This window comes from Marmota marmota, unplaced genomic scaffold, assembly GCF_001458135.2.
Source record: "Marmota marmota marmota unplaced genomic scaffold, marMar, whole genome shotgun sequence".
Classification (NCBI taxonomy): domain Eukaryota; kingdom Metazoa; phylum Chordata; class Mammalia; order Rodentia; family Sciuridae; genus Marmota; species Marmota marmota.
In genome coordinates, this window is record NW_026000211.1 from 3,762,124 (window position 1) to 3,786,315 (window position 24,192).

Sequence of the window (24,192 nt, forward strand, 5' to 3'; positions counted from 1 at the left end):
TAACCTGGTTATTCCTGGCTATCTCTTTGGTTTTTGATGCTATCAGGAAGAATCTTTTATCTTATTATTAAAAGCTAAGACTGATCAGGCGCAGTGGTGCATGCCTGTAATCCCAGCGGCTCTGGAGGCTGAGTCAGGAGGATCATGAGTTCAAAGCCAGCCTCAGCAATGGTGAGGTGCTTAGCAACTCAGTGAGACCCTGTCTCTAAATAAAATACAAAATAGGGCTGGGGATGTGGCTCAGTGATTGAGTGCCCCTGAGTTCAATCACCAGTACCAAAAGGAAAAAAAAAAAAGGCTAAGACTGATAGATTGATTTTTGTCTTGCATTATGAATAGAAATCCGAGATAACTATTCTGTGTCCAAACATCATGTCATTTCAGACATGATAAATGAATCTGTTTTTAGTATATTACTTATGACCAAGACAGCCATAATTTCCCCTCAGTTTGAGGAAAATTCAAATACAGATAGTTTTTTTCTCATGACTACAGGTCCCTAACCTTCATTTTATTAGATAATATACTTTAGTAAATTTGTGAATGTAATTTTTTTGTCCCTTTGAGATGGAAATGTTCTTTTAGCCATTGGCCATTTTAAAATGCAGAAAAGTCTTTCTCAAGTACTACCAGCCTTCTCTTCAAAATATAAGACAGCACCCCTATATTATAGTCTCTGTGGCAGGGTGGAAGCCTAATTTCCACAAGTCTCCATCTCAAACACATTTGCCTAGCCACACATTGACCCATAGATTCCATTTAAGATGCCCATACTTAAGAGTTCTCCCTGTTTTTTCAACAGAGCTGTGGTCAATTTTTCTTTTCCATCATAGTAGTCTTGAATAAAGTTCTCCTTACCCATTAAGTGTCAAAGAATAATTGCAAAGGATAGATCCAAAGATAAATTTAATTGGTTTGTGATGATTTACATTTTTCCCCTCATGGATGCAAAAGCAGCCTCAAAAAGAAAACTTTTTATCAACTAATCATATATGTATGTGTATGTGTCTCTGTGTGTTTGATGAGAAAATAAATACTGAGAAACAGTGGAACTGAAGAGAAAGCAATCATTTAAAGAACACATCTTTTTTTTTCCAGTTACCTTGTTAAATAATGAGGGAAGTGTTTTATAAATTCTGTAGAATTTTCCTTTACTTTATTCATTAACAAAAGCACTATACAGATTAATGTAATTCCTATTTAAATTCCAATGACATTCTTCATAGAAATAGAAAAAGCAGTCGTGAAATTAATTTGAAAAACTAAGAGGCCCAGACGAGCCAAAGCAATCCTTAGTGAGAAAAATGATTAAGGAGGCTTCCCTATACCATACCTTAAATTATACTACAGAGCTATGGAAACAAAAAGGCATGGCATTGGCACAAAACAGATAGGAAGACCAATGGAACAGAATAGAAGACACAGAGACATACCCCCATAAACACAATTATCTCATACTAGACAAAGGCACCATAAACACCAATAGCATTTGAATATGATGCTGAGTATTTTGAAACAATTATTTTACTTGAACCAGAAATAAATACTGTAGTAAATGAATTGCAACCAGAGGTCTGCTGATTCCTATCCTTACTCCCACTTACTATCTCTCTCTAATTGCTCTCTCTCTCTTGAAAATTAGTAGTTTTTAGGTGAAATTGAAATTAATTGAATCAAAGTGTTGATTTGATTTTATCATCTATGATTTCCTGAGTATCAATTATAAGCCAGGCCATGTTACAAAGAACAGTTCAGGAGAACACAGATGTTTTATCCTGATTAACATAACAGAAATATACTTGAAAACATTTTTAAAATAATAAGTTCTCCGTATAGCATTCTACATTGTCATATCAGCTTGGTTAAAATTTTTTGAGGTCAGCATCAATTTTTTTTTAAAAATTCCTCTTAGCAAGTAATTCCAGAGACAGAATGAAGGAATTGGATCACCTATTGTTATTCTACTAGCTCAAATCTTAAGTATTGTTTTTAATCAATTGACAACCTAATTGTTTCTAGCTTTATATACTTGTATTTGTCAGATACTGAAAACTTTAAAAAATATTTATCTAATTCTACTTATAAATTATTAAATCTATATCATTTCATTGGTTCTTTTTCTTCATTTTATAATCATGACTTTGAATACTTTGTTCTTGCACAGAATTAAAATTAAGTCCCTTTTTTTTTACTTGATTTAGTTATTTTTGACAGTGTTTGGCACAGCATATTTCTTAAGCAGGCACATAATAAGCATGCTTACAAATTCATGATTTTCACTCTTCCAATTCTTAACAGCGACTCACCAACAGATAATACAGTGTAAACAACATACATGCATGTGCGCACACACACACACACACACACACACACACACACCAACTCCACTGCCTCAGTATAAAATATTCTCTGTAAGGCAAAGACATCATACATAAGGGATATCTTAGTACAAATACTCCTTTAAATTATTAGAAGTATTCGATTGAGATGGATATACAGACATATAATCCTATTTGGCTGCTAAGTTAACTAGCAGAAGCACATTCTTTTAGTAATGCATTAAATTGTACTCTTGGTTCTCTAAAAAAATTATACACTTTTCAATAAACAAGGAGCTAAAAGATCCTGAAAATGCAATTTTGTTATATTCTTTAACAGATAAAGTTTGTAAATATGAATATATTTTATATTTACATCTGTTTTTATTCATTTCTTTTTGCTCAAATTATATATTTTTTTAGGTTCCTGGAAGTAAGAAATACCTTAGAAAACATCTGTGCTATGCATGTAGATTATAAATATTTGTCTTGGGCAACCTCTTTGGTATTTTATTTTAATAGCTAATCTTAGAGAATGTATTTGAGTGGATTATATATCACAACTGATTTAATTTTTGATCCAGATAGAAATAAAGTTTCAAAAATATGTCAGAATCCCGAATATAATAAAATAATTTATCATCATAGAGTAATAAAATTCTGGCAATAAGTTATTCAGAAATTATGCAATAAATCTAAGCTGATTTAGACATAATCATGGATGAGTATGGTTCCTCATTAATGTTGATTAGTATTAGTACCATCATTTATGGTTAAGAAGTAGGTAGACATGAACTTATTTTAATAGCGATATGAGAGTGATAAATTTTTTACAAAGCAAGAAAATAATCAAATAGCTACAAAACTATTCTTTTCATATGAAAGATTTTATTAGGTAATATTGCTGAACATGAATCAATAGTTCCTTTGTATCAGCAATTCCATCATTATAGCCCTTTATACATTTTATTAATTTCAATATTATAGCTTATTACTAACATCTGATTTAATTAATGGAGAATGGGGAAAGGATTGGTGTAAAGTGAAAGCAATACCACATTTAAAATATGCTTTTGTGTATTAATAAAATACCAGAGAAGATATTCCACAAAAATAATTACTGTGAAAACTGAATCATACTACTTACATTTGAGAGAAAATCCATAAATGTTCAGTGAATAAAATTGGAGATAATTTAGGTGAATTGCTTTCATTTTATGCTAATTCCTGTTCATTTTTCAGCTTATTCAAGTCTGCAACTCTGATTAAATTTCAAAGATTTATTCCTCCAAGTAGAAACCTTTTTCATTCAATTGTTCCAGTCTCTGCCTGCTCCTAACCTTCCTATGTTCAGGCACCATACTGCTCAAATGATCACCACCAGCTGTCTGCCTCAATCTTCTATCCTCCTAACTTTCTGAAGTGGATTTGGAAATGCCCCATTTCATGATACTTTAAAGTTTAATATGTCCTTCACTTCTTACCCATATTCTTTCTTCTTTTCCTTTTTTCTTTTTCTTTCTTTTTTTTTTTCAGGAATACCGACCTCTACCTACACCAGATCCATGTAAAGTTGTTTTTGACATTCCCTTCCTCCTTATATTCCCAACTTCAGTTACTGAGTCTTGTCAGATTTTACATTCTGCATACTTCTTAATTTTTCTCTTTCATCTTAATAACTGTCATCACATCCCTGCTGATCATTATCATTATCTTTTTCCTGGGCTATGCTGAGGGTCTCCAAAGTGCTCTTCCTGATTCTCTCTCTAAACAAGTCTCTGCTTTAATTAAGACTGATTTATTTGAAATGAAAATATAACCATGAAATTTCTCTGCTTAAAAACTTCCAAAGGATTTTCGTTAGACATAGGATGAATATCAAGGGTACAAAATAGGAACCAAGTGTGTAAAATGCGATCCTTTCCCTCTACTTTCTTTTGTGTAGTATTATGGGGTTCCTTGATCTAAATGGCTCAATAATATTTTATTCCTTCAATTGCATATTCCTTCCTTTTTCTTGAACTTTGATTTTCCTAACCAAATGTTTTCCACTAAAATACATATATACATACATATATACATATACATGTATGTGTGTGTGTGTGTGTGTGTGTTTGTGACTCTTTCTCTGAATTGAGACTGTTCAGCCTCCTTCCACCCCACCCCACTCAAGGAAGTATTACCAATTTCCCTGACTATAAAGGGTTCTCATATCAATGCAAAGCTCTTCTTTTAGTTGTGATCATTTTAGGTATAATTTTTTAAATATTTTGTTACATTCTATTTGCAATAGATACAGCTATGCTCTTTGACAAGGCTGGTCGATTTTTGATACACATGAATTATTTTTAGCACATGAATTATTCTCTATGAACCATGATTATTATAGTAATTGTGGGAAAAAAGTAAGTGGTAATATCTAAGCAGTGGAAGGATGATAGTGTTGGTGCCCCAAATTCATGGGTTGAAACTTAACCATCAGTGCTATGGTATAAAGAGTTGGGACACTCATTGGCATGAGTTGTAATTAATGAACTAAATTCCAGAGAATACAAACCTTTCTTAGGTAATCAGAGATTAGCAGCTGATCCCATCCTTCAGTATATTTACTGTGCCTGGGAGGGAAAACAATCCTACCATAGATTAAAAACTGTGGCTGGAACAATGGAAGAAAAAGAAAATATTTAATAGTACAGCAAACAGATATGGGTAGAAGAATAAAAGATCATGTGGTCTCCTAGCATGTGGTTACTCAGCCCTGTCAGAGCAAGCAGCAAAAAATAAATAAAAAGAGTAGTTTGAGTATTTTCTTCTCACACTCCCATGGAATTGTTTAGTGTATCTAACTACCCATATAGGAGTTTGTTCCTCCACCAAACTATCAAGCTAAGTACTTAAAATTTGGTTCTTTCTCTAGGATAATCTCTTTGTGGTAGTTCATTAAATTTTACTTTTAAAAACTTTGTGTTTGAACCTGAATTATAGAGAATTAATCACACTCCCTAGTTCTGCAAACATTATTATCACCACCACTTCCTACTTATAAGTTTCTATTCCTTTTTCTCCCCATGCCCTGTTATGGTTGCCACATGTATATGGTATATGTTCTTGATGCTGTAAGAATTCATTTAAAACACAAAAATTGTTCTTTGAGTTCATATATAAGTGTATATATCTTTAAATTAATGTGCTACAAATCTAATTTGATTTCTGACTTTTTTGACATATTTTCTATCATGCAAACATAACACAATTCACACATTAACATTGTGTTGTAGATTCTTTTGTTTTTGTTGTTTTTTTTCTCCAACTGCTGCTACAGAGTTTTTAATAAAATGCTCCAACACATTTACTTGTAGTCTCACACTAGAATTAACCCCTCCATCCAACTACCAACAGACAGACTTGTATAGAAAATACCTTATATACATACCTTTATATTATATGTAAATTTTTTCTGCCATATATGCCTGAGAGTAAGATATCAAGATTACAGGATATGTGTGATATATACACACTATGTACACATATGCAAGTATATATAAATATATGTACATAAATATTTGTATGTATAGAACACACACACACACACACAAAAAAAAAAAAAAAAATACATCCTGCCAGGCTATTCTCCAAAATGTCTCAAGAGTAAAAGTCATTTTTTTTTATTCTTATACTCATCACACAGCGTCATCTGCTGTTCTTATATTTTCTAAGTAAGGGGTGAAAATCTCTTTCTTATAGGCATTGATATTTATTAGATTTCATATTAAGATAATATACTGGGATATTTTTAAATCTATTTTTTCTTTTGAGTATCTTTTTGTTGATTTGAATTTCTATGACATTCATTTTGCCCTACGTATAATCACTGTAAACATCTATTCATCTTTCATATATATGATAAATCTATGTACACTCTTTTGTGTTACAACAAAATCTTGTTTGAAAATTCCATGTAGATTTACCTTTTTAGTTGTTTTAAGTTTAGTTAACCATTTATTAAAATGCAAAGTCATACCACGATATATGTTTTGTGGGCTTCATTCACACTTAGAATTCTCTTATCTTTGTTGGATAGACCACTTTATCATAATTAAATATGACTCTCATAAAGAAGTATGGCTATTTCTGTTAATTCTTATTGCTTTGTGGTCTACTTTGGTTTTATAGATGTACCCATTTTCCTTGGTTGGTGATTGTATACTACATATTTTACTCTTCTTTGACATTCAAATTTCCTGGAAGTTATTTCTTCTCTGGCAATCTTTGTATTTTGCAACCAAGATATAATCTATATTTTTAACTATTTTATTTGTGTTTTAAAAAAATAATATTCAGTGTACTGTTGTTTGTTGGAGGGTTCTAGAAATGCAAATTAGATCTCTTGTTTAATGATGTCTTTAAGTTTTTCTATATTCTTTCTGATATTCTTACTGGTGGTTTTATTATATTTATTTTAAAAAAAATCTTGGTACTAGGATGATTTACCACTGAGTTACAGCCCCAGCCCTTTTTTATTTTGAGACAGGGTCTCACTAAGTTGCTGAGGGCCTTGATAAATTGCTGAGACTGGCCTTGTACTTGCAATCCTCCTGCTTCGGCCTCCTGAGCTGCTGGTACTACAGGTATGGGCCACTGAGCCAGGCCTGTTTGCCTGATGTTAATACATTTTCTCCAGCTATCTTTTATTTAGTGTTTGCATTGTGAGTCTTTTTCATGGTATATTCTTTCACTTTTAACCTACTTCTATCATTATAGATGCAGTGTTTATTATATACATATATTCTAGAAGTCAATCTTTGTTTCTCAATCCATTTAGACTATTTGTTTTTTAATTGGCAGGTTTAGTGCATTTAATTTAAAACAATTATTGATATGTTAGAATTTCAGCCTGCTGTTTTATTATTTGTTTTGTGTTTGGTCCCACTACATTTTTTTTTTGTAATTCCCATAAACAAATTTCTGGTTTTCTGTGGATTACTTAAATGTTCTTTAGTATTTCATTTCATTCATATTGCCATTAGGCATTTTTTAAAAGATAATACTGTGTAATATATTGTGGTTGACCTAGGGATTAAAAAAATACATACTTATCACAATCTACCAATTGTCAATATTTGGCAGTGAGTTTCCAGTTTGCCTTCTTTACCCTGTCATGACCATACATAATTATCTTAGATATTATGTCTACATTCACTGAGAACCATGTAATCTTAGATGTTTTTCATTGTCCAAAAATAGAGAAGAAAAACCTTTCATAATTATTCAGGTCTTTGCCTTTCTGCTGTTCTTCAATAATTTTGTCCTTTTTAACATTAAACAAATATTCAATTATTCCTCATTTCCCTTTGTTAAATGTTAAATATCTATGTTATTATTTAGTATTTACACTACCCATTATATATTCTAATTCTGAACTTCAAAATTTGAACACTAACTATTACTTATCACTCTTTCCCATAATGCCTGAATTATAATACTTTATATCTACCTTTTTATACCTACTAGGAATACTATTACTATGAATACTGAAATCTACATAGTGTTATAATTGTTTTGTGCAACATTTTGCACAAACCAACACAGTTACCTTTTCAAGGATCATTTAGTTCCTTCTGCTTTTTCATGTAGTATTTTAGAGCCACTTTGTTCCCGCATTCAAAACTCACGTTAGTGTTCCATATTAGACCAACAATATTTGTGACTGATCCATTCATGCTAGAAAATATATGTATTTTCTCTACATTTGGTTATTATTATCATATACTGTAGAGATAATTGATTTGAGTTTCTTAACCGAATTGTTATGATTATTTTATTTGCATTTATATCTTCTATTTTTTCTTTAAATGTATGTGTTTTACTTATATGTGAATTACATTCATTCCTATTGAAAATGTTTATTTTCCTTAATGCACTTTTCCTTATACATCAATTAATATTTTTTCTCTCTCTCTCTCTCTCTCTCTCTCTCTCTCTCTCTCTCTCCAGGGATTGAACTCAAGCATTCTTAACCACTGAGGCATAGCCCCAGCTCTTTCTATGTTTTATTTTGAGACAGGGTCTTACTAGGTTACTTATAGCTTTGCTAAGTTGCTACGGTTCACTTCAACCTGTCAGCCTCCTGCCTCAGTCTCCTGATTCCCTGATATTACAGTCATGCAATGCAACACCTGGCTCAATATGTGATTATTAATTCTTTTGTAATTTTAAATGCAATGCAATTTTTCTTTTGAATCACATGTGCCTGGATTTCTTTCCATCTTTTAATTTTTAAGCTTTTTGTATTTTTGTTTTTGTTGTTGCTTATGTGCAACATACTGCTAAATCTTACTTGTTAAAATATAATCTGAGCATTTCTGTTATTGGCCAGTTGAACATCCTTGAATTTATTATAATTAATATTATTTCATGCTTAAATGACTGTAATTCTAAGCTCTGCTGCTTTTCTCCTTTAACTGGCTTTCATTTCACACATTTTATTTTTCTACAGTTTGCCTCCACCTTTTTAAATTTTTGTTATTTATTTCTTCCTAAAACCTTCCATACCTATTTATATTTCCTTATCAATTTTTATGTAGATCAATATAAACAGCTTTCCTTTGTCATCCCCTAGTTTTTGATAATTCCACATCACCAAACTTGTATTCTCGAGAACAGTTCTTTTTAAATAGAAGGATGCATTTCTTTTGGCGACACATAAATATTTATCAAATGGAATCTGTGAATTGTTTCCAGGTCCTCAGATTGCATTAATATTTCCTCCTCATACTCTGCCACCCACTGATTTAGAAAAACCTTTTTAAAACAAATGCATAATCTTAATCTTTCCTTTGACTTTATCACCATCTGTAGTTTAAAATTCTCCAGAGAAACTAATAAAGGGAGCCTTGAAAATATTTTAGGGGAAAACATCCTTTCCAAGTTAATCAACAGGCATCAAACACCAGTTGGGTAAGACTGCCTCTTTTTCTTCTTTCATATATGCTCTGCCAAGCGTGAAGCATCACTGTAGATAGGATATACCTTGATCTTTGTTGGAAGATTCTTAAATCAAAAATATCATAGAGTTTGAGCATGTAGAGTATCATGACTTTTCTGTTAGAATTCCAGTTCTTTCATCAGTCCTATCGTCAGAACTGTGTGGCTTTTGGTGAAGTATCTGTGTTATGATGAGAGCAAAGCAAATAGGCAACAAGGGGAGCTAAGCATGGCTTTTCACAAATTTCAACAAAAGTGATTCTTTTTAGTTATTTTTTTAAACACTTCATTTTGGAATGACTCATCACCTGGGATGAAATACATCTTAAATAGCTGAAGCAGTTCTGCAAATACCAAATTTTTGAAGATTCATTTGAAAAATTCAATAGAGAGAATTTCATTGTGATTTTTGTGGAGATTTATGTATGCATTATTCAATAGAGTAGATAAGATTTTTTCAAATGTATATATGAAATTGTCAATTCACATCATATTTGACAACAAGTTATTTGGCTTTCCTGTATGAAATACTATTTTCTATATAGACAATTCAATTTTAGTAGTGTATGACAACAGGTTTTTTGAAAATTAAGCATTTTTATGGGGGGGGGGTCCAAGATGGCAGGTCACAGGGAGGCAGCATTCTGTGTAACTCTGTGACCTGGGACTCAAGAAGTGAGAATACTGCTTCTCTGTGAGTGATATTCCTGCTTCCATGCAGGAATCACAGCCACCATGCAGTGCAGAGCTCCAGGCCTCTGTGTCAGAGTAGGTCTCTGAACTACTCGGCCACACAGGACACTGGGTGCCCAAATAGGACCATCAGTATGAGCATCCGCGCAAAACTTTCAGCCACACACCCGAGCAGAAATCCCTGATGCAGCAACCATGCAGGACACTTGGCTGCTAACCACACGCAGGATCTCCAGTTGCCACTCCCGTGTGGACCCCCTATCAATGAATGTGGGGCTCTCCAGGTCACCTCCATCTTGGGACTCTGCAGCAAACAAGATAGTCCCCTATGTGCCATAGCCCACCTGAACCAGGGAACTTCACACAGGCTCTGAAGACAGCCACAGCCACATGCTGCATGCCACCGACCCAGAGGAACTCATTGTACAATGGCATCGCCTGGCTCCCCCTTACCAGACCTGATACCCCATTACTGAAAGCAGCTACCTCCATCTTGGGTCACCTTCATCCTCATCCTCAGTTGGGAAAAATCCCAGTTTGGAACTCTGGCTGGCCAGGTACCCATTTTTTAACTCCCCTCTCTCCCCAGCAGCTGCTAACCTGGCATAGTGGCTGCCAAAAAAACCACAGCTCTCAGCAGGGCAGGTGCGGAGTATGCCCAAAGCACTCCACACAAGAGCTTCCGAGAGAAAGGTCTCTTATTAGGAAGCAGTAAGGGAGAGGGTGAGTGTAATACAGTTTAGAGACTAACATAGAGACCAGGAACTGGGAGGTTTTCAGGCAAGATAAGGAGATAAGACCAGGCACTCACATCACAGGAGCAGGCCCCAAAAAGAGACCTTTGAGGTGCAGTCTCCCTTCAGGACTGGCTGGTGCCACACCCCACTTCCAGGTGCCCTCCAACCTGGACCAACCCTCTTCCCTGGTTACCTTTACCATCCTGTTAGCTGGAGATACCAGCTAACAACAGATGACCCCACCTATTGGATGAGAAGAGAAGCAGGAAAGATACTGATCTCCAACCAAAACAATCTTTTCTTTTTCCTTTGAGGTTTTTTTTTTCTTTCTTTTTTCTTTCTTTCTATTCTCTCACCCTCACACCCCCAATATATATGAAACCAACTACTTTGCATGAATTAGGATATTGAGGTCTGAGATGACTGAACAGTATATTACAGTTGTGTTGGATATTTTTTTCATTGTTGTTGTTTTCTTTTTTCTCTAATTTTTACTATTTTTAACTTTTTAAATTTTTCTTAATATATATGTGTTTGTTTTATGTACTCTACTGTCTTCCCTCTTACTCGTCTACTCAAAATTACTTCCTCTCTATTCTTCTGCTACTAACCCTCTTCTTTAGATTTCTCTTTCACACTTCCTAAGATATAATAACTCTATATACTCACCTCCTACCTCCTCAGCATATTTTCCTACACCTCATCCCTGGTTCTTTGTCCACCACCAGAAACTGTAAACCCTTCAACAAACCTACTGATTATATTGTAGATAATAATTGAAATCACCATTTCTGTACATTGTGACCAAACTGTAAACATCTTAATAACAACTATTTGTTTTTAGGTGGTATACTGTTTATATTGGAATCTGTTAATATTGTCCTACCCCTCAAAAGAAAGGTATTGGAACTCTAAAGGATCATTAGAAGCCTATAAAGTAAAAAACCAGTAACGCCTTGGATCCATAGTACAAGAAGGGAAGAAACACAAGTAATATGAAAAGACAAGGGAAGAAAGTACCCCAAACGAATCAAGACACCACATTATTAGAATCCATGCCCAGCACAGCAGAAGAAATGACAGAGAAAGAGTTCAGGATGTACATAATTAAAATGTTCTCTGAATTAAAGGATGATATAAGAGAGCAAATACAGGCAACAAAAGATCATTTTGTCAAATAGCTACATAAACACATACAGGAAGCAAAAGATTACTTCAGTGGGGAGATGGAGGTTCTAAAGAAAAAACAAACAGAAATCCTCAAAATGAAAAAAAAAACAATAAACCAAATTAAAAGTTCAATTGAAAGCATCACCAACAGATTAGACCACTTGGAATACAGGACCTCAAACAATGAAGACAAAATATATAATCTTGAAAAGAAGGTAGACCACACAGTGAAAATAGTAAGAAACCATGAGCAGAACATTCAAGAAATATGAGATAGCATAAAAAGACCAAATTTAAGAGTTATTGGGATAGAGGAAGGCACAGAGTTTCAAACCAAAGAAATACAGAATCTATTCAATGAAATAATGTCAGAAAATTTTCAAACATGACAAACAAACTGGTAAACCAAATTCAAGAGGTTTACAGGATGACAAATGTAAAAAATCACAACAGATCCACACAAAGGCACATTATAATGAAAATGCCAACCAAGAATCTTGTATCCAGCAAAATTAAGCTTTACATTTGATGATGAAATAAAAACATTCCATGATGAACAAAAGTTAAAGGAATTTACAGCTAAAAAACCTGCACTACAGAACATCCTTGGTAACATATTTTATGAAGAGAAGATAAAAAACAACCTTGAAAATCAGCAGAGGGAGGTATTACATAGGCTAGCTGATTGGATTTTAAAAAAGACCCAACAATATGCTGCCTCCAAGAGACTCTATTCATAGGAAAAGACATATACAGATTGAAGGTGAAAAATTGGGAAAAAAGATACCACTCACATGGACTGTGGAAGCAAGCAGGGGTTTCCATCCTCATTTCAAATAAAGTAGACTTTAAGCCAAAGTTAATCAACAGAGATAAAGAAGGACATTTCATAGTGCTCAAGGGAACCATTCACCAACCAGACATAACAATTATAAATACATATGTCCCAAACAATAGAGCAACGATGTTCATCAATCAAACTCTTCTCAAGTTCAAGAGTCACAGACACCACAACAATAATTCTCAGTGACTTTTAACACACCGTTTTCACCACTGGATAGATCTTCCAAACAAAAGCTGAACAAAGAAACTATAGAACTCAATAATACAATCAATAACTTAGACTTAACTGACATATACACAATATTTTAATCCTTCAATCAGCAAATACATTTTCCTCTCAGTAGCACCTGGATCCTTCTCTAAAATATACCATATATTATGCCACAAAACAACTCTGAACAAACACAAAAAAAGTAGAGATACTACCCAGCATTCTATAAGACCACAATGCAATGAAATTAGAAATCAATGATAAAATAAAAATAAAAGCTATTCCAACAACTGGAGACTAAATAATATGCTACTGAATAAAAAATGGGATGCAAAAGACATCGAGAAGGAGATTAAAAAATTCTTTGATGTAAATGAGAACACCAATATAACATATCAAAATCTCTGGGACTCTATGAAGTCATTGCATGGAGTTCATTCCTTAAGAGAAGAAAAAGTCAACAACAAAAAAATAACATTACATCTCAAAGCTCTAGAAGAAGAAGAAGAAGAAGTCAACACCAAAATCAATAGAAGACAGGAAATAATTAAAGTCAAAGCTGAAATCAATGAAATTGAAACAAAAGAAACAATTGAAAAAATCTACAAAAAATAAATAAAATTGACAAACCCTTAGCCATGCTAATGAAAAGAAGGAGAGAGAAAACTCAAATTGCTAACATATGTGATGGAAAAGGAAATATGAAAAGACACTACACAAATACAGAAAATAATTAGAAATTATTTTGAAAACTTGTACTCCAATAAAATTGAGACTACTGAAGGCACTGACAAATTTTTAGAGTCATATGATTTGCCCAAACTGAATCAGGATGATATACACAATTTAAACAGATTGATTTCAAGCAATAAAATAGAAGACACCACCAGAAGCCTACCAACCAAGAAAACCTCAGAACCAGATGGATACACAGCAGAGTTCTACAAGACATTTAAAGAAGAACTAGTACCAATACTCTTCAATTTATTTCAGAAAATAGAAAATGAGGGAGCACTTCCAAACTCATTCTATGAGACCAATATCACCCTGATTCCAAAAACAGGAAAAGATACATCAATGAAAAAAAAAACTTCAGACCAATATCTCTAGTGAACATAGATACAAAAATTCTCAGTAAAATTTTGTCAAATCGAATACAAAAACATATCAAAAAGATAGTGCACCACAATAAAGTGGGGTTCATTCCAGGATGAAAGGTTGGTTCAACATATGGAAATCAATAAGTGTAATTCATCACATCAATAGATTTAAAGATAAGAATCATGATTATCTCAATAGATGCAGAAAAAGCATTTGACACAATAAAGCACCCCTTCATGTTCAAAGCACTAGGAAAACTAGGGATATCAGAAAAACATCTCAACATCATAAAAGCTATCTATGCTATGCCCCAGACCAACACCATTTTAAATTGAGAAAAATTAAAGGCATTCCCTCCAAAAACTGGAACAAGAGAGGGATGCCCTCTTTCACCACATCTATTTAACATAGTTCTTGAAACAATGGACATAGCAATTACACAAAATAAATTAAAGGAATATGGATAGGAAAAGAAGAACTCACTATTTGCTGATGATATGATTCTATACCTAGAAGAACCCAAAAATTCCACCGGAAAACTTCTAGAACTAGTAAATGAATTCAGCAAAGTAGCAGGATACAAAATCAACACACATAAATCAAAGGCATTTCTGTATATCAGTGACCAATCCTCTGAAAAGTAAAGGAGGAAAACTACCCCATTTACAATAGCCTAAAAAAATAAAATAATTGGGAATCAACCTAATGAAAGAGGTGAAAAACTTCTACAATGAAAACTACACAATGCTAAAGAAAGAAATTAAAGAAGACCTTAGAAGATGGAATGATATCCCTTGTTCTTGGATAGACAGAATTAATATTGATACAATCCATCAGAATGACCATACTACCAAAAACACTGTACAGATTTAATACAATTCCAATAAAATTCCAATGACATTCCTCATAGAAATAGAAAAAGCAGTTATAAAGTTCATCTGGAAAAATAAGAGACCCAGAATAGCTAAAGCAATCCTTAGCAGGAAGAGTGAAGTAGGAAATAGATGGCATCACTATACCAGATTTTAAACTATACTATAGAACAATAGCATGGTATTGGCATCAAAATAGACCTATAGACCAATGGTACAGAATAGACAGAGACTAATCCAAATAATTACACTTATCTTATATTAGACAAAGATGCCAAAAACTTACTTTGGTGAAGATAGCCTCTTCAACAAATGGTGCTGGGAAAACTGGAAATCTATATGCAACAAAATGAAATTAAACCCCTATCTCTCACCATGCACAAAACTCAACCCAAAATGTATCAAGGACTTAGGAATTAAACCAAAGACACTGCGTCTAATAGAAGAAAAAGTAGGCCCAAATCTCCACCGTGTTGGTTTAGGCCCCAACTTCTTTAATAATATTCCTTAAGCACAAGAATTAATATCAAGAATCAATAAATATGATGGATTCAAACTAAAAAGCTTCTTCTCAGCAAAAGAAACAATCAGTGAGGTGAATAGAAAGCCTAATGCTAGGGAGCAAATTTTTACCACTTGCACATCAGATAGAGCATTAATCTATAGGACATATAAAGAACTCAGAAAGCTAAACACCAAAAAAATCAAATAGTCCAATCAATTAATAGGCCAAGGAACTGAACAGATACTTCTCAGAAGATGACATACAATCAATCAATAAATATATGAAAAAATCTTTAACATCTCTAGAAATTAGAGAAATGCAAATCAAAACTACTCTAAGATTTCATCTCATGCCAGTTAGAATGGCAGCTATCAAGAACACAAACAACAAGTGTTGGCGAGGATGTGGGGAAAAGGGCACATTTACACAATGCTGGTGGGACTATAAATTGGTGCAGCCAACATGGAAAGTAATATGGAGATTCTTTGGAAATCTGGGAATGGAACCACCATTTGACCCAGCTTTCCCACTGCTCAGTCTATACCAAAGGACCTAAAAACAGCATACTACAGGGACACAGCCACATCAATGTTTATAGCAGCACAATTCACAATAGCTAAACTGTGGGACCAACCTAGATGTCCTTCAATAGATGAAAAGATAAAGAAAATGTGGTACATATACACAATGGAATATTACTCATCAATAAAAGAGAAAAAAATCATGACATTTGCAGGTAAATGGATGGAGTTAAAGAATATAATGCTAAATGAAGTTAGTCAAACCCAAAAAACCAAATGCTGAATGTTTTCTCTAATATAAGGAGGCTGATTCGTGGTGTGGTTTGGAGAGGGAGCATGTGTGGATTAGATGAACTCTAAATAGGTAGAGAGAAGGGGAGGGACATGGGGGTAAAAAAGATGGTGGAATGAGATGGATATCATTACCCTAAGTACATATCGGAAGACATGAATTGTGTAAATACACTTTGTATACAACCAGAGATATGAAAAAATGTTTTCTATATGTGTAATATGATTTGCAATACATTCTGCTGTTATTACAAATTAGAATAAATTTTTTTAAAAAAAAATTAAGCATATTGGAAATTTTGATAACTATACTTAACAAAATTTATGAAGTTTTTTTTAACCTTTATGCATAACTCTTATTTGAAATTCTAAAAGTAAACATTTGTTCATAAAAAAGCAGACATATTTAACAGCAAAAATCATGTGACTTTGATGATAATACTGTATTAATTTGCTATTGCTGTTGTAACAAAATTAAAACAAGGCAAATTTATTACCTGAACACTTCACAAGGTCAGAAATCTGAAGAGGGCCTCAAAATAAAATCAAGGTGTTGGCTAAACCACACTTACTCAGAGGCATTAGGGAACAATCATTCTCCTTATCTTTTCCAACTTCTAGAGCCTTCCTCTCTCGGCTCCGTGGCCCCTTCCTAACTTTAAAGCCAGAGATAAAATTTATTTGAATATGTCTAACTTACTCTTCTGTTTCTTGCTTCCACTTCTAAGGAACCTTATAATTATATTGTGTCTCCCTGCATAGTCAAGGATAATGTCCCCATCTTAAGTTGGTCTGATTAACACCCTTGATTCTATCTGCTAACTTAATTCCTCTTGCCATAAAACCTATTAAAAAAAAACTAATATATTCCTGGTTTCTGATAATGTGGATTACTTTGGGAGCCATTATTGTTCACATACTCTCTTTTGAAAAATAACAAAAATTTAATGCCCTTTTTAATATATATTACAAATTCAATATTGAGGTGCAAGAATTTATACATCATAATTTATCAAATAAATGAATTAATCATAATAGAAATGCATATAATTCTAAATGATTAATTTTAGTAATCTGTATTATAAGACAAAATTCATGATTTATTTCTCCATGTCTTTTTTTCATCTTCCTCAAAAATGTATAATAGTATATATCAGAAATTTCTAGATATAAAGAACTTTGATTTTGGATGATCATGATGTCTGGCTTTGCTAAATGATATACCATTTAGCTATACTAAATTTTTATATAGCAGATTTTTCCCCATAAGTTTAACATCCTAAAATTAATTCCAAAGTTTTGACTGAAATATATTTAAAACATATAATGGGATAAGGTTTTTTATCACAAGATAAAATATATTAGCAAAATATTGAAATAAGAAATGACTTTGACTAATAGATAAAAATTATATGATTATAAGTGAAAGATAATGTTATAATCAATAACCATATGCTTAATTAGTTTCAATAGTGTTTTGTTTTTTTAAATAAAAAGTGTCGGAAATTTAGCAAGTCAGTCATTTAAAAAAAAAAAAAAAAAAAAAAAAACAGTTAATTCTCTGCTTTCTTAGGGTGGTTTGTAATTCTTTGCCCTGAAGAAAACTGAAGGAAAACCTATGAGAATTGTTAGCTAATAAATTATTAAAAAAATAACTTTCTCAATGGAGACTTGTAAATCTTTTGTGTCTCAGCAGACTTCAAACAATTCAGTAACATCACTGTAAAAAGGGCTTAATTTTATTTTACTTATTCTTGAGACACAGATTTCATTGAGCTTGCATTCATAAAAAAAAATGAAAAGTAGGAGTGAAACTGTTGATGAATCCTGTCTCACTTAGGAAATAAGTAATATCTGTACATCTATACATGAGTCTATCAAAAAACAATTTTCCATTTCATTTAGGGCTATATATACAATAAAATTTTACTTTTTGTAACAAATTATTTATCTGAACTTGGAATACTAAAAATACATTTGAGTTGTTTTGGACAGTGATTTTAAAATGTACTGCTAATATCGGTAGCAACGCCTGAACAATAATTTTGACTTGTTGTTGAAAATGAGAAGATATATTATTTCATTTATAGTCTAGTTTTAAAATATTTATTATATGTAGTCATTTAAAAACTTTCAAGTTCAATGAATTAACAAAAAATTGTATGTGAAGATGGAATGGAAATTTGTTTAAAGAGGAACATGTAGGGAAACTTCAAATTTTTACATCCTGTGAATACTTTTAATTGAACATTTTTATCGTGTTCTTCATTTCTGTAAATTTATTACAATTATTTGTTCATAGAGTTCTTCATTCTATTGATTTCTTGGTTGATTTGCTTATTAGGATTTTCAATGGGATACTCTTATCTACCAATTGCAGGAACATAAGCCTGCTATATTTTCTTTTGTTTCCTTTCCTTCCTTCCATATTTATTTTCTTTCTTTTTCTTTCATCCTTCTTCTCTGGTAAGACCCAAGGGACAAGCATCTTTATATGCTTACTTTGATCATAGATGTATTCCAGGATTCTAGGATTCTATTTGAGAACTATTTGTTAAATATGTAGAACTACTGATTAAAAAAATATATATATATATATATTTTGCCTCAGTGGAAACCATTTTGTCCTTTATGTTTTTAACTGCTGTTTTCACTTGAATTACTATACTTTGAAACTCAAATTTTACTTGCTTCATTTTTTTATAAATTGCATTTCCCAGTTTTTATTATCAATATCTCCCCCTTACCACCTAAAGAAAACTTCTATTTTTAACTTCTGATGTGTCTCTTCTGTTCCATTTTTCTTTTTGGTTTATCTTTTTTGTATTACTATTATGTACAAATTATTTTGTCTCTTTGTTTTCAAAGGCTTTAAGTATTCCGCATATGTCTTACTGAGGTTATCAAGTACTATTCTAAAGATGTGTGTGTATGTGTGTGTGTGCATTTGCATTGTTTAAATATGTATTGCTTGTGTTGCTCCCAGGAATATTAAAGGCTAAGGAGAACAGATTTCTCAGAGAAGAAAGCTTCAGTTCCCAGAGTTGGGTACTTCCTTGTCTATGACTCTGAACTGCTCTGAAATTACTCTAACAAATTCAAATTTACATTATCAAGTTGTTTTCTAAGTCATGATGATTATTGAGAAGTCAAGGATTCTCCCTAAGGAATAGTGGGTTAAGGAAAGAGAAAAACAAATATCCATCATCATATCTAAGTCAAAATGAGTATTACATCATCTCTGCCTTTTACATTCCTATATTTTGCCACAAGATTTTTGTTCATATCTCTTATGTATCTCCCTTTTCATCTTTTCAATCATTCTCTAGGATAGAGGTTAGGAGAAAACCAACAGGCCATGCTGGTAAACCATTGTGTTAGGAAGCCACAATTGCTGGTTTCTCTGGCCTTAACTGACCCCTTATCATTCTCAGATGATCATGCCACACTTCCTATAGCAATGCTTCTGAGTGGTTCCTGGACCAGCAGCATCGGGATCAGTGTGAAATTCTCAGATTCCCACCCCATACTTACTGAATCAGAAACAAGGCTCAGCAGTCTTTTAACACACTCCCCAAATTATTCTAATGCAAGCTAACTGTTAAGAGCTGTGCTAGGTCATTTACTCTTCATGTGCCTACGTGACTTATGTTCTTCTCAAACTTCCAAACTCACTTCCTTGTTCTTGACTTTCTCATTCGATGAGAAGGGAGCAGAAAAGATGGACCATACACCAAACTCCCACCACACCTTCCACATGTATGCACACATGCTAACACCCTCTGCCTTCTCCTATATTCTGATCAAGGTCAATCCCTGGCTTGCATATTAGATACCATCCTCTCTTCCCCACTCAAGGACAGCTCCAAACAGCCTCTCCTTTATCTTCTGTATTATTTTCCCTCTTCACCATCTCATTGTCATTAAACAACAAAACAAATATGTTACTGTTTATTTTTCTTAAAAGAACAACAACAACAACACATCAGTCTCTTGGTTCTGCATTTCACGGGAACCTAGACACCTTCTTCTATCTTTCCCTTCACAGAAAAAAAATCCTTGGCAGAACTGTCTTTTTGCTATGTCTCAAAAGTCTCTTCCTCCTTCTCATTTGTTTTAGTCAGGCTTTCATCTGTCTTTGTCTATTTGAAATTATCTTATGTAGGATACCAAATGTTTCTGAGTTGCTAAATTCAGTGGTCAACCCCCAGTGTTCTTATTAAACTAATGATAGTAGTTGGCATATATACATCTTTCTTTCCAGGAAAAATATTTTAAAAACCTGTCTGTCTCCAAACAGACCATATACTCAGCATCCATCAGTGTCCTTTGTATGTTCATCCTCATTCCCTTGTCCTTGAAACTTCTATGTTCCTGGGTCTCAGTTTTTAGATCTTTGTGATTTTCTAGACACACCCTCTTCCTTAGTGATCTTATAATTCTCAAAAATTTAAACTTGCTAATGGTTCCCAAATTGTAATCTCTATTCTGGTTGTCTGGTTTGATCTCATGACAACTCCACTTAAAGGTCAAATGAGCATCTCAGAATTGGCATGTCAAAGAATAATCTTCCCTTTTCCCTCACACTGTCTTTCCAACTACTCAGAACAAAAGCTGTATTTATCCTTGACTCCTTTCATGCACATCACACCCAATCATCAAATCAAGTCAGCTCTGCATCCAAAGTATATCCAGTAGGTAGCTCCTTCCCACTAGCTCCACTGCAAACTTCAGAGTCACATTTTTTCTTATATCCACGTAGCTTTTTCATCCTCAGCATCCTATCAAGTATACTTTTAATACACAGACTATGAGGAAACTACTTTTATAAGTAAAACCTCTTGTCTCTTTATTTGCTTCTTTGTCCTTAAGAGTCTATGTATAACAGCTACAATGATCAATAGATACATGTCACTGGTCTTCACAAGTTTTCTAATGTCATCTCATTTCAGTCAACATGAAATCAGAGATGCTTACAAAGACCCTTCATGGCCCATGCTCTACTTATTTCTGTGACCACGTGTCTTAATATTTATAGTTTACTCACACTGATTCAGCAAGATTGGCTTCCTTTTATCTATAACTTATCAGGAATGTTCCTATCTCAGATTCTTTGTTAATTTTCTTCTTTCATGGAATGCAGTTCCCTCAGGTTTACCAGATGGCTCACTCTACCACCTCTTCTATATGTTAATCATATATAACACTCTTATTAAGACATGTCCTTGTCACTATTTAAACTGCAGTCCTTTGTTATCTTCATGTTCCAAAAAACTTATCACTAACATACTATATAATTTACCTACTGATCTCTCCTTCACTATAATATAAATTTCTTGAGATCAAATATTTGTGTTTCTTTTGCTCATTGCTGTATCCTCACATATTGAACAGTTTAAGACCCTAAACAGTATTTGCTGAATAAATGAATGAATAAAATTAAAAAATCTAATTAACAACTCCAAAGAAAGATGAAGAGCCAGAGGCACTTGCACAGTTTGTTTTGTTTTGTTTTGTTGTTTTTAAATAGAAGTCCTTTGGTGGAAATATTTGGATCTTCTAATTATAGGATCATGTTATCAGCAAAGAAAGATAATTTGAGCCCTTCTTTTCCTATTTGTATGCCTTTAATTTTCTTCTCTTGCATGATTGCTCAAGCCAGAGTTTCAAGGAATATGTTGAATAGAAGTTAATAGCAATTATTAAGAATACAAATAATAATAAATGTTGGTGAGGATGTGGGGAAAAGTTATACATTGTTGGTGTACAATGTATAAGTACAACCACTCTGGAAAGCAGTATGGAGATTTCTCAAAAAACTAGGAATAAAAACACCATATGACCCAGATATCCCAATCCTTGATATATATTCAAAAGATTTAAAATAAGTATACTACAGTGATGCAGCCATGTCAGTGTTTATAGCAGGACAATTCACAATAACCAAGCTGTGGAACCAAATAAGGTGCCCGTCAACAGATGAATGGATAAAGAATATGTGGTATATAAACACAACAAAGTATTACTCCGCAATAAAGAAGAATGAAATTATGGGCATTTGCTAGTGAATAGATAGAACAAGAGAACATCATGCTAAGTGAAATAACCCAGCCCACAAAAGTCAAAGTTTGAATATTTGTTCTGATGTGCAGATGTTCATTTAAAATAGTGGTGGTTGGGGGAGAAAGAGAGAGAGAAAGAAAGGATAAAAAAAAGGAGAAGAAATTTTATCAAAATAGAGAAAATATCATTGGAGTAAAGGAAGGTGATTGAGGGGAAGGAAGGAGGGACAGAAAAAGGAAAGAACAGTAGAATTAATAAGATTGAACTTTCGTATGTATATACATGAACATACCACATGAAACCCAATGTCAAGTATATCCACAAGGCACTGAAAAAACAAACAAACAAATTAAAAAACCCTAAAATAAATTGCAGAAAGTTAGTAGAGAGAGAGGAGAGGGGGCAGGAAGAGGGAGGCGGGGGAAGTGATGGGGACTATATTAGAGCAAATTGTGTTTCAGGCTTTTATGATTATGTACAAATATATTCTAATGTTATATATAAATAAAATAAGCAAAAATATTTTTTATTTAGAAGATACAGGGCATGTATATTTTCCTAGAGGCAATGTGTATGTCTGTCTTGGGAACTTCAATATTACAATTTTTTGAATAATTAAATAAATATGTCAACTGTTCAAGACACCAAGCAGCATTCCAACAGTTAGGACTTACTTATTATTTCTACTTTAACCTACTTAGCCAGTAAAACAATCACCAGTCTAGTAAACAATGTAGACCAAAGTGAGATTACCTTGTCAACAGATAAAAGTATATAATTTGCAAAAAGCTAGTATGTTTTGGGTTTACCAACATAAATAGCCTCCTTTTTCAAAAAATATATTTTTTATTAAAGTAAAATAAAAGAATGGTGTGGTGGAAAGTGAACTGATTATTAAAAGACAAATTGATGTTCTGTTACTAGATATGCATATTTACCTTATATCTGAAAAAAAGTTATTATTGCTTTGGTAACTCGTAAAGGGTTTTGTCTTCTGGATAATACACTGAAAATGTTCTGCCTTATACCTACAGATACCATAGATACTGGTAACCCTGGAAATCAACTATGAGGAAGAAAAGTGGAAATTAAACTACAGTTGTCTCTAACCACATTCACCCATATGGCCACTTCATAATTCAGCTTTTGTTAGCAAAAAAAAAAAACTTTGGTAGAACACTGTGAGGGGTGAGGTCTGTAAAGGAAATAAAAAATTTTAAATTTAAAATGCAAATGTAATCCTTGTAACAAAGACAAAGAAATTCTTCCAATTTCTTCTTCCTCTTCTTTTTTTTTAGCATTTACTTTAGAAAATACAACTTTGAATCCTTTTCTGCTCCTTTGAAATGTATATAAACCTTTTTAAAAGTTAAATAAGCCTTTTGCCAGCTTTATAGCCCTGGAATGTCTTTTTTAAACACCTGGGAGTCATCACTTTGAAATTAAGTATCATGGAAGATCTTACTCCTGTCTCCCTGTTGCTATGGTAGTGTAGGAGCCTAGCTTTAGTTGGTACCTGGCTCCAGGTTGCAAATCTATTTCTTCACTCAAAATTAGGAGAAATTTACTTTGTTTTGGATGAAATATATTAGCAAACACAGATGGCTCCCAAAATTAGTGAATGAATTTAGGATGAATTATGTGCAACAAATGGTCTTACAGGAGGACTTGTTATAGTTTTGAGAAAAGGTATGCAGTGAGTAATATCCGCTTTCCTGGATCACAGGGTGAAATGCCTTCCTGCCTTTGCAATCTCTCTGTGGGTTAAATATCATACACATTACATTCTTTTGTAAGTCTTGTTCAATAATAAAATACTTTCTCTTTTACTATACAGATAGATTTAGGGAAAGAGAAGGGGTGTTGAGAGCAGATTTTATTTT

General features: G+C 33.1%; 1 protein-coding gene across 1 annotated transcript in view; it reads right to left on the reverse strand.

Annotated features, from left to right (window-relative positions):
- The window catches only part of Sgcz (sarcoglycan zeta), a 1,015,926-nt gene that overhangs the window by 352,422 nt on the left and 639,312 nt on the right, over nt 1–24,192 (reverse strand). The window lies entirely within an intron of this gene.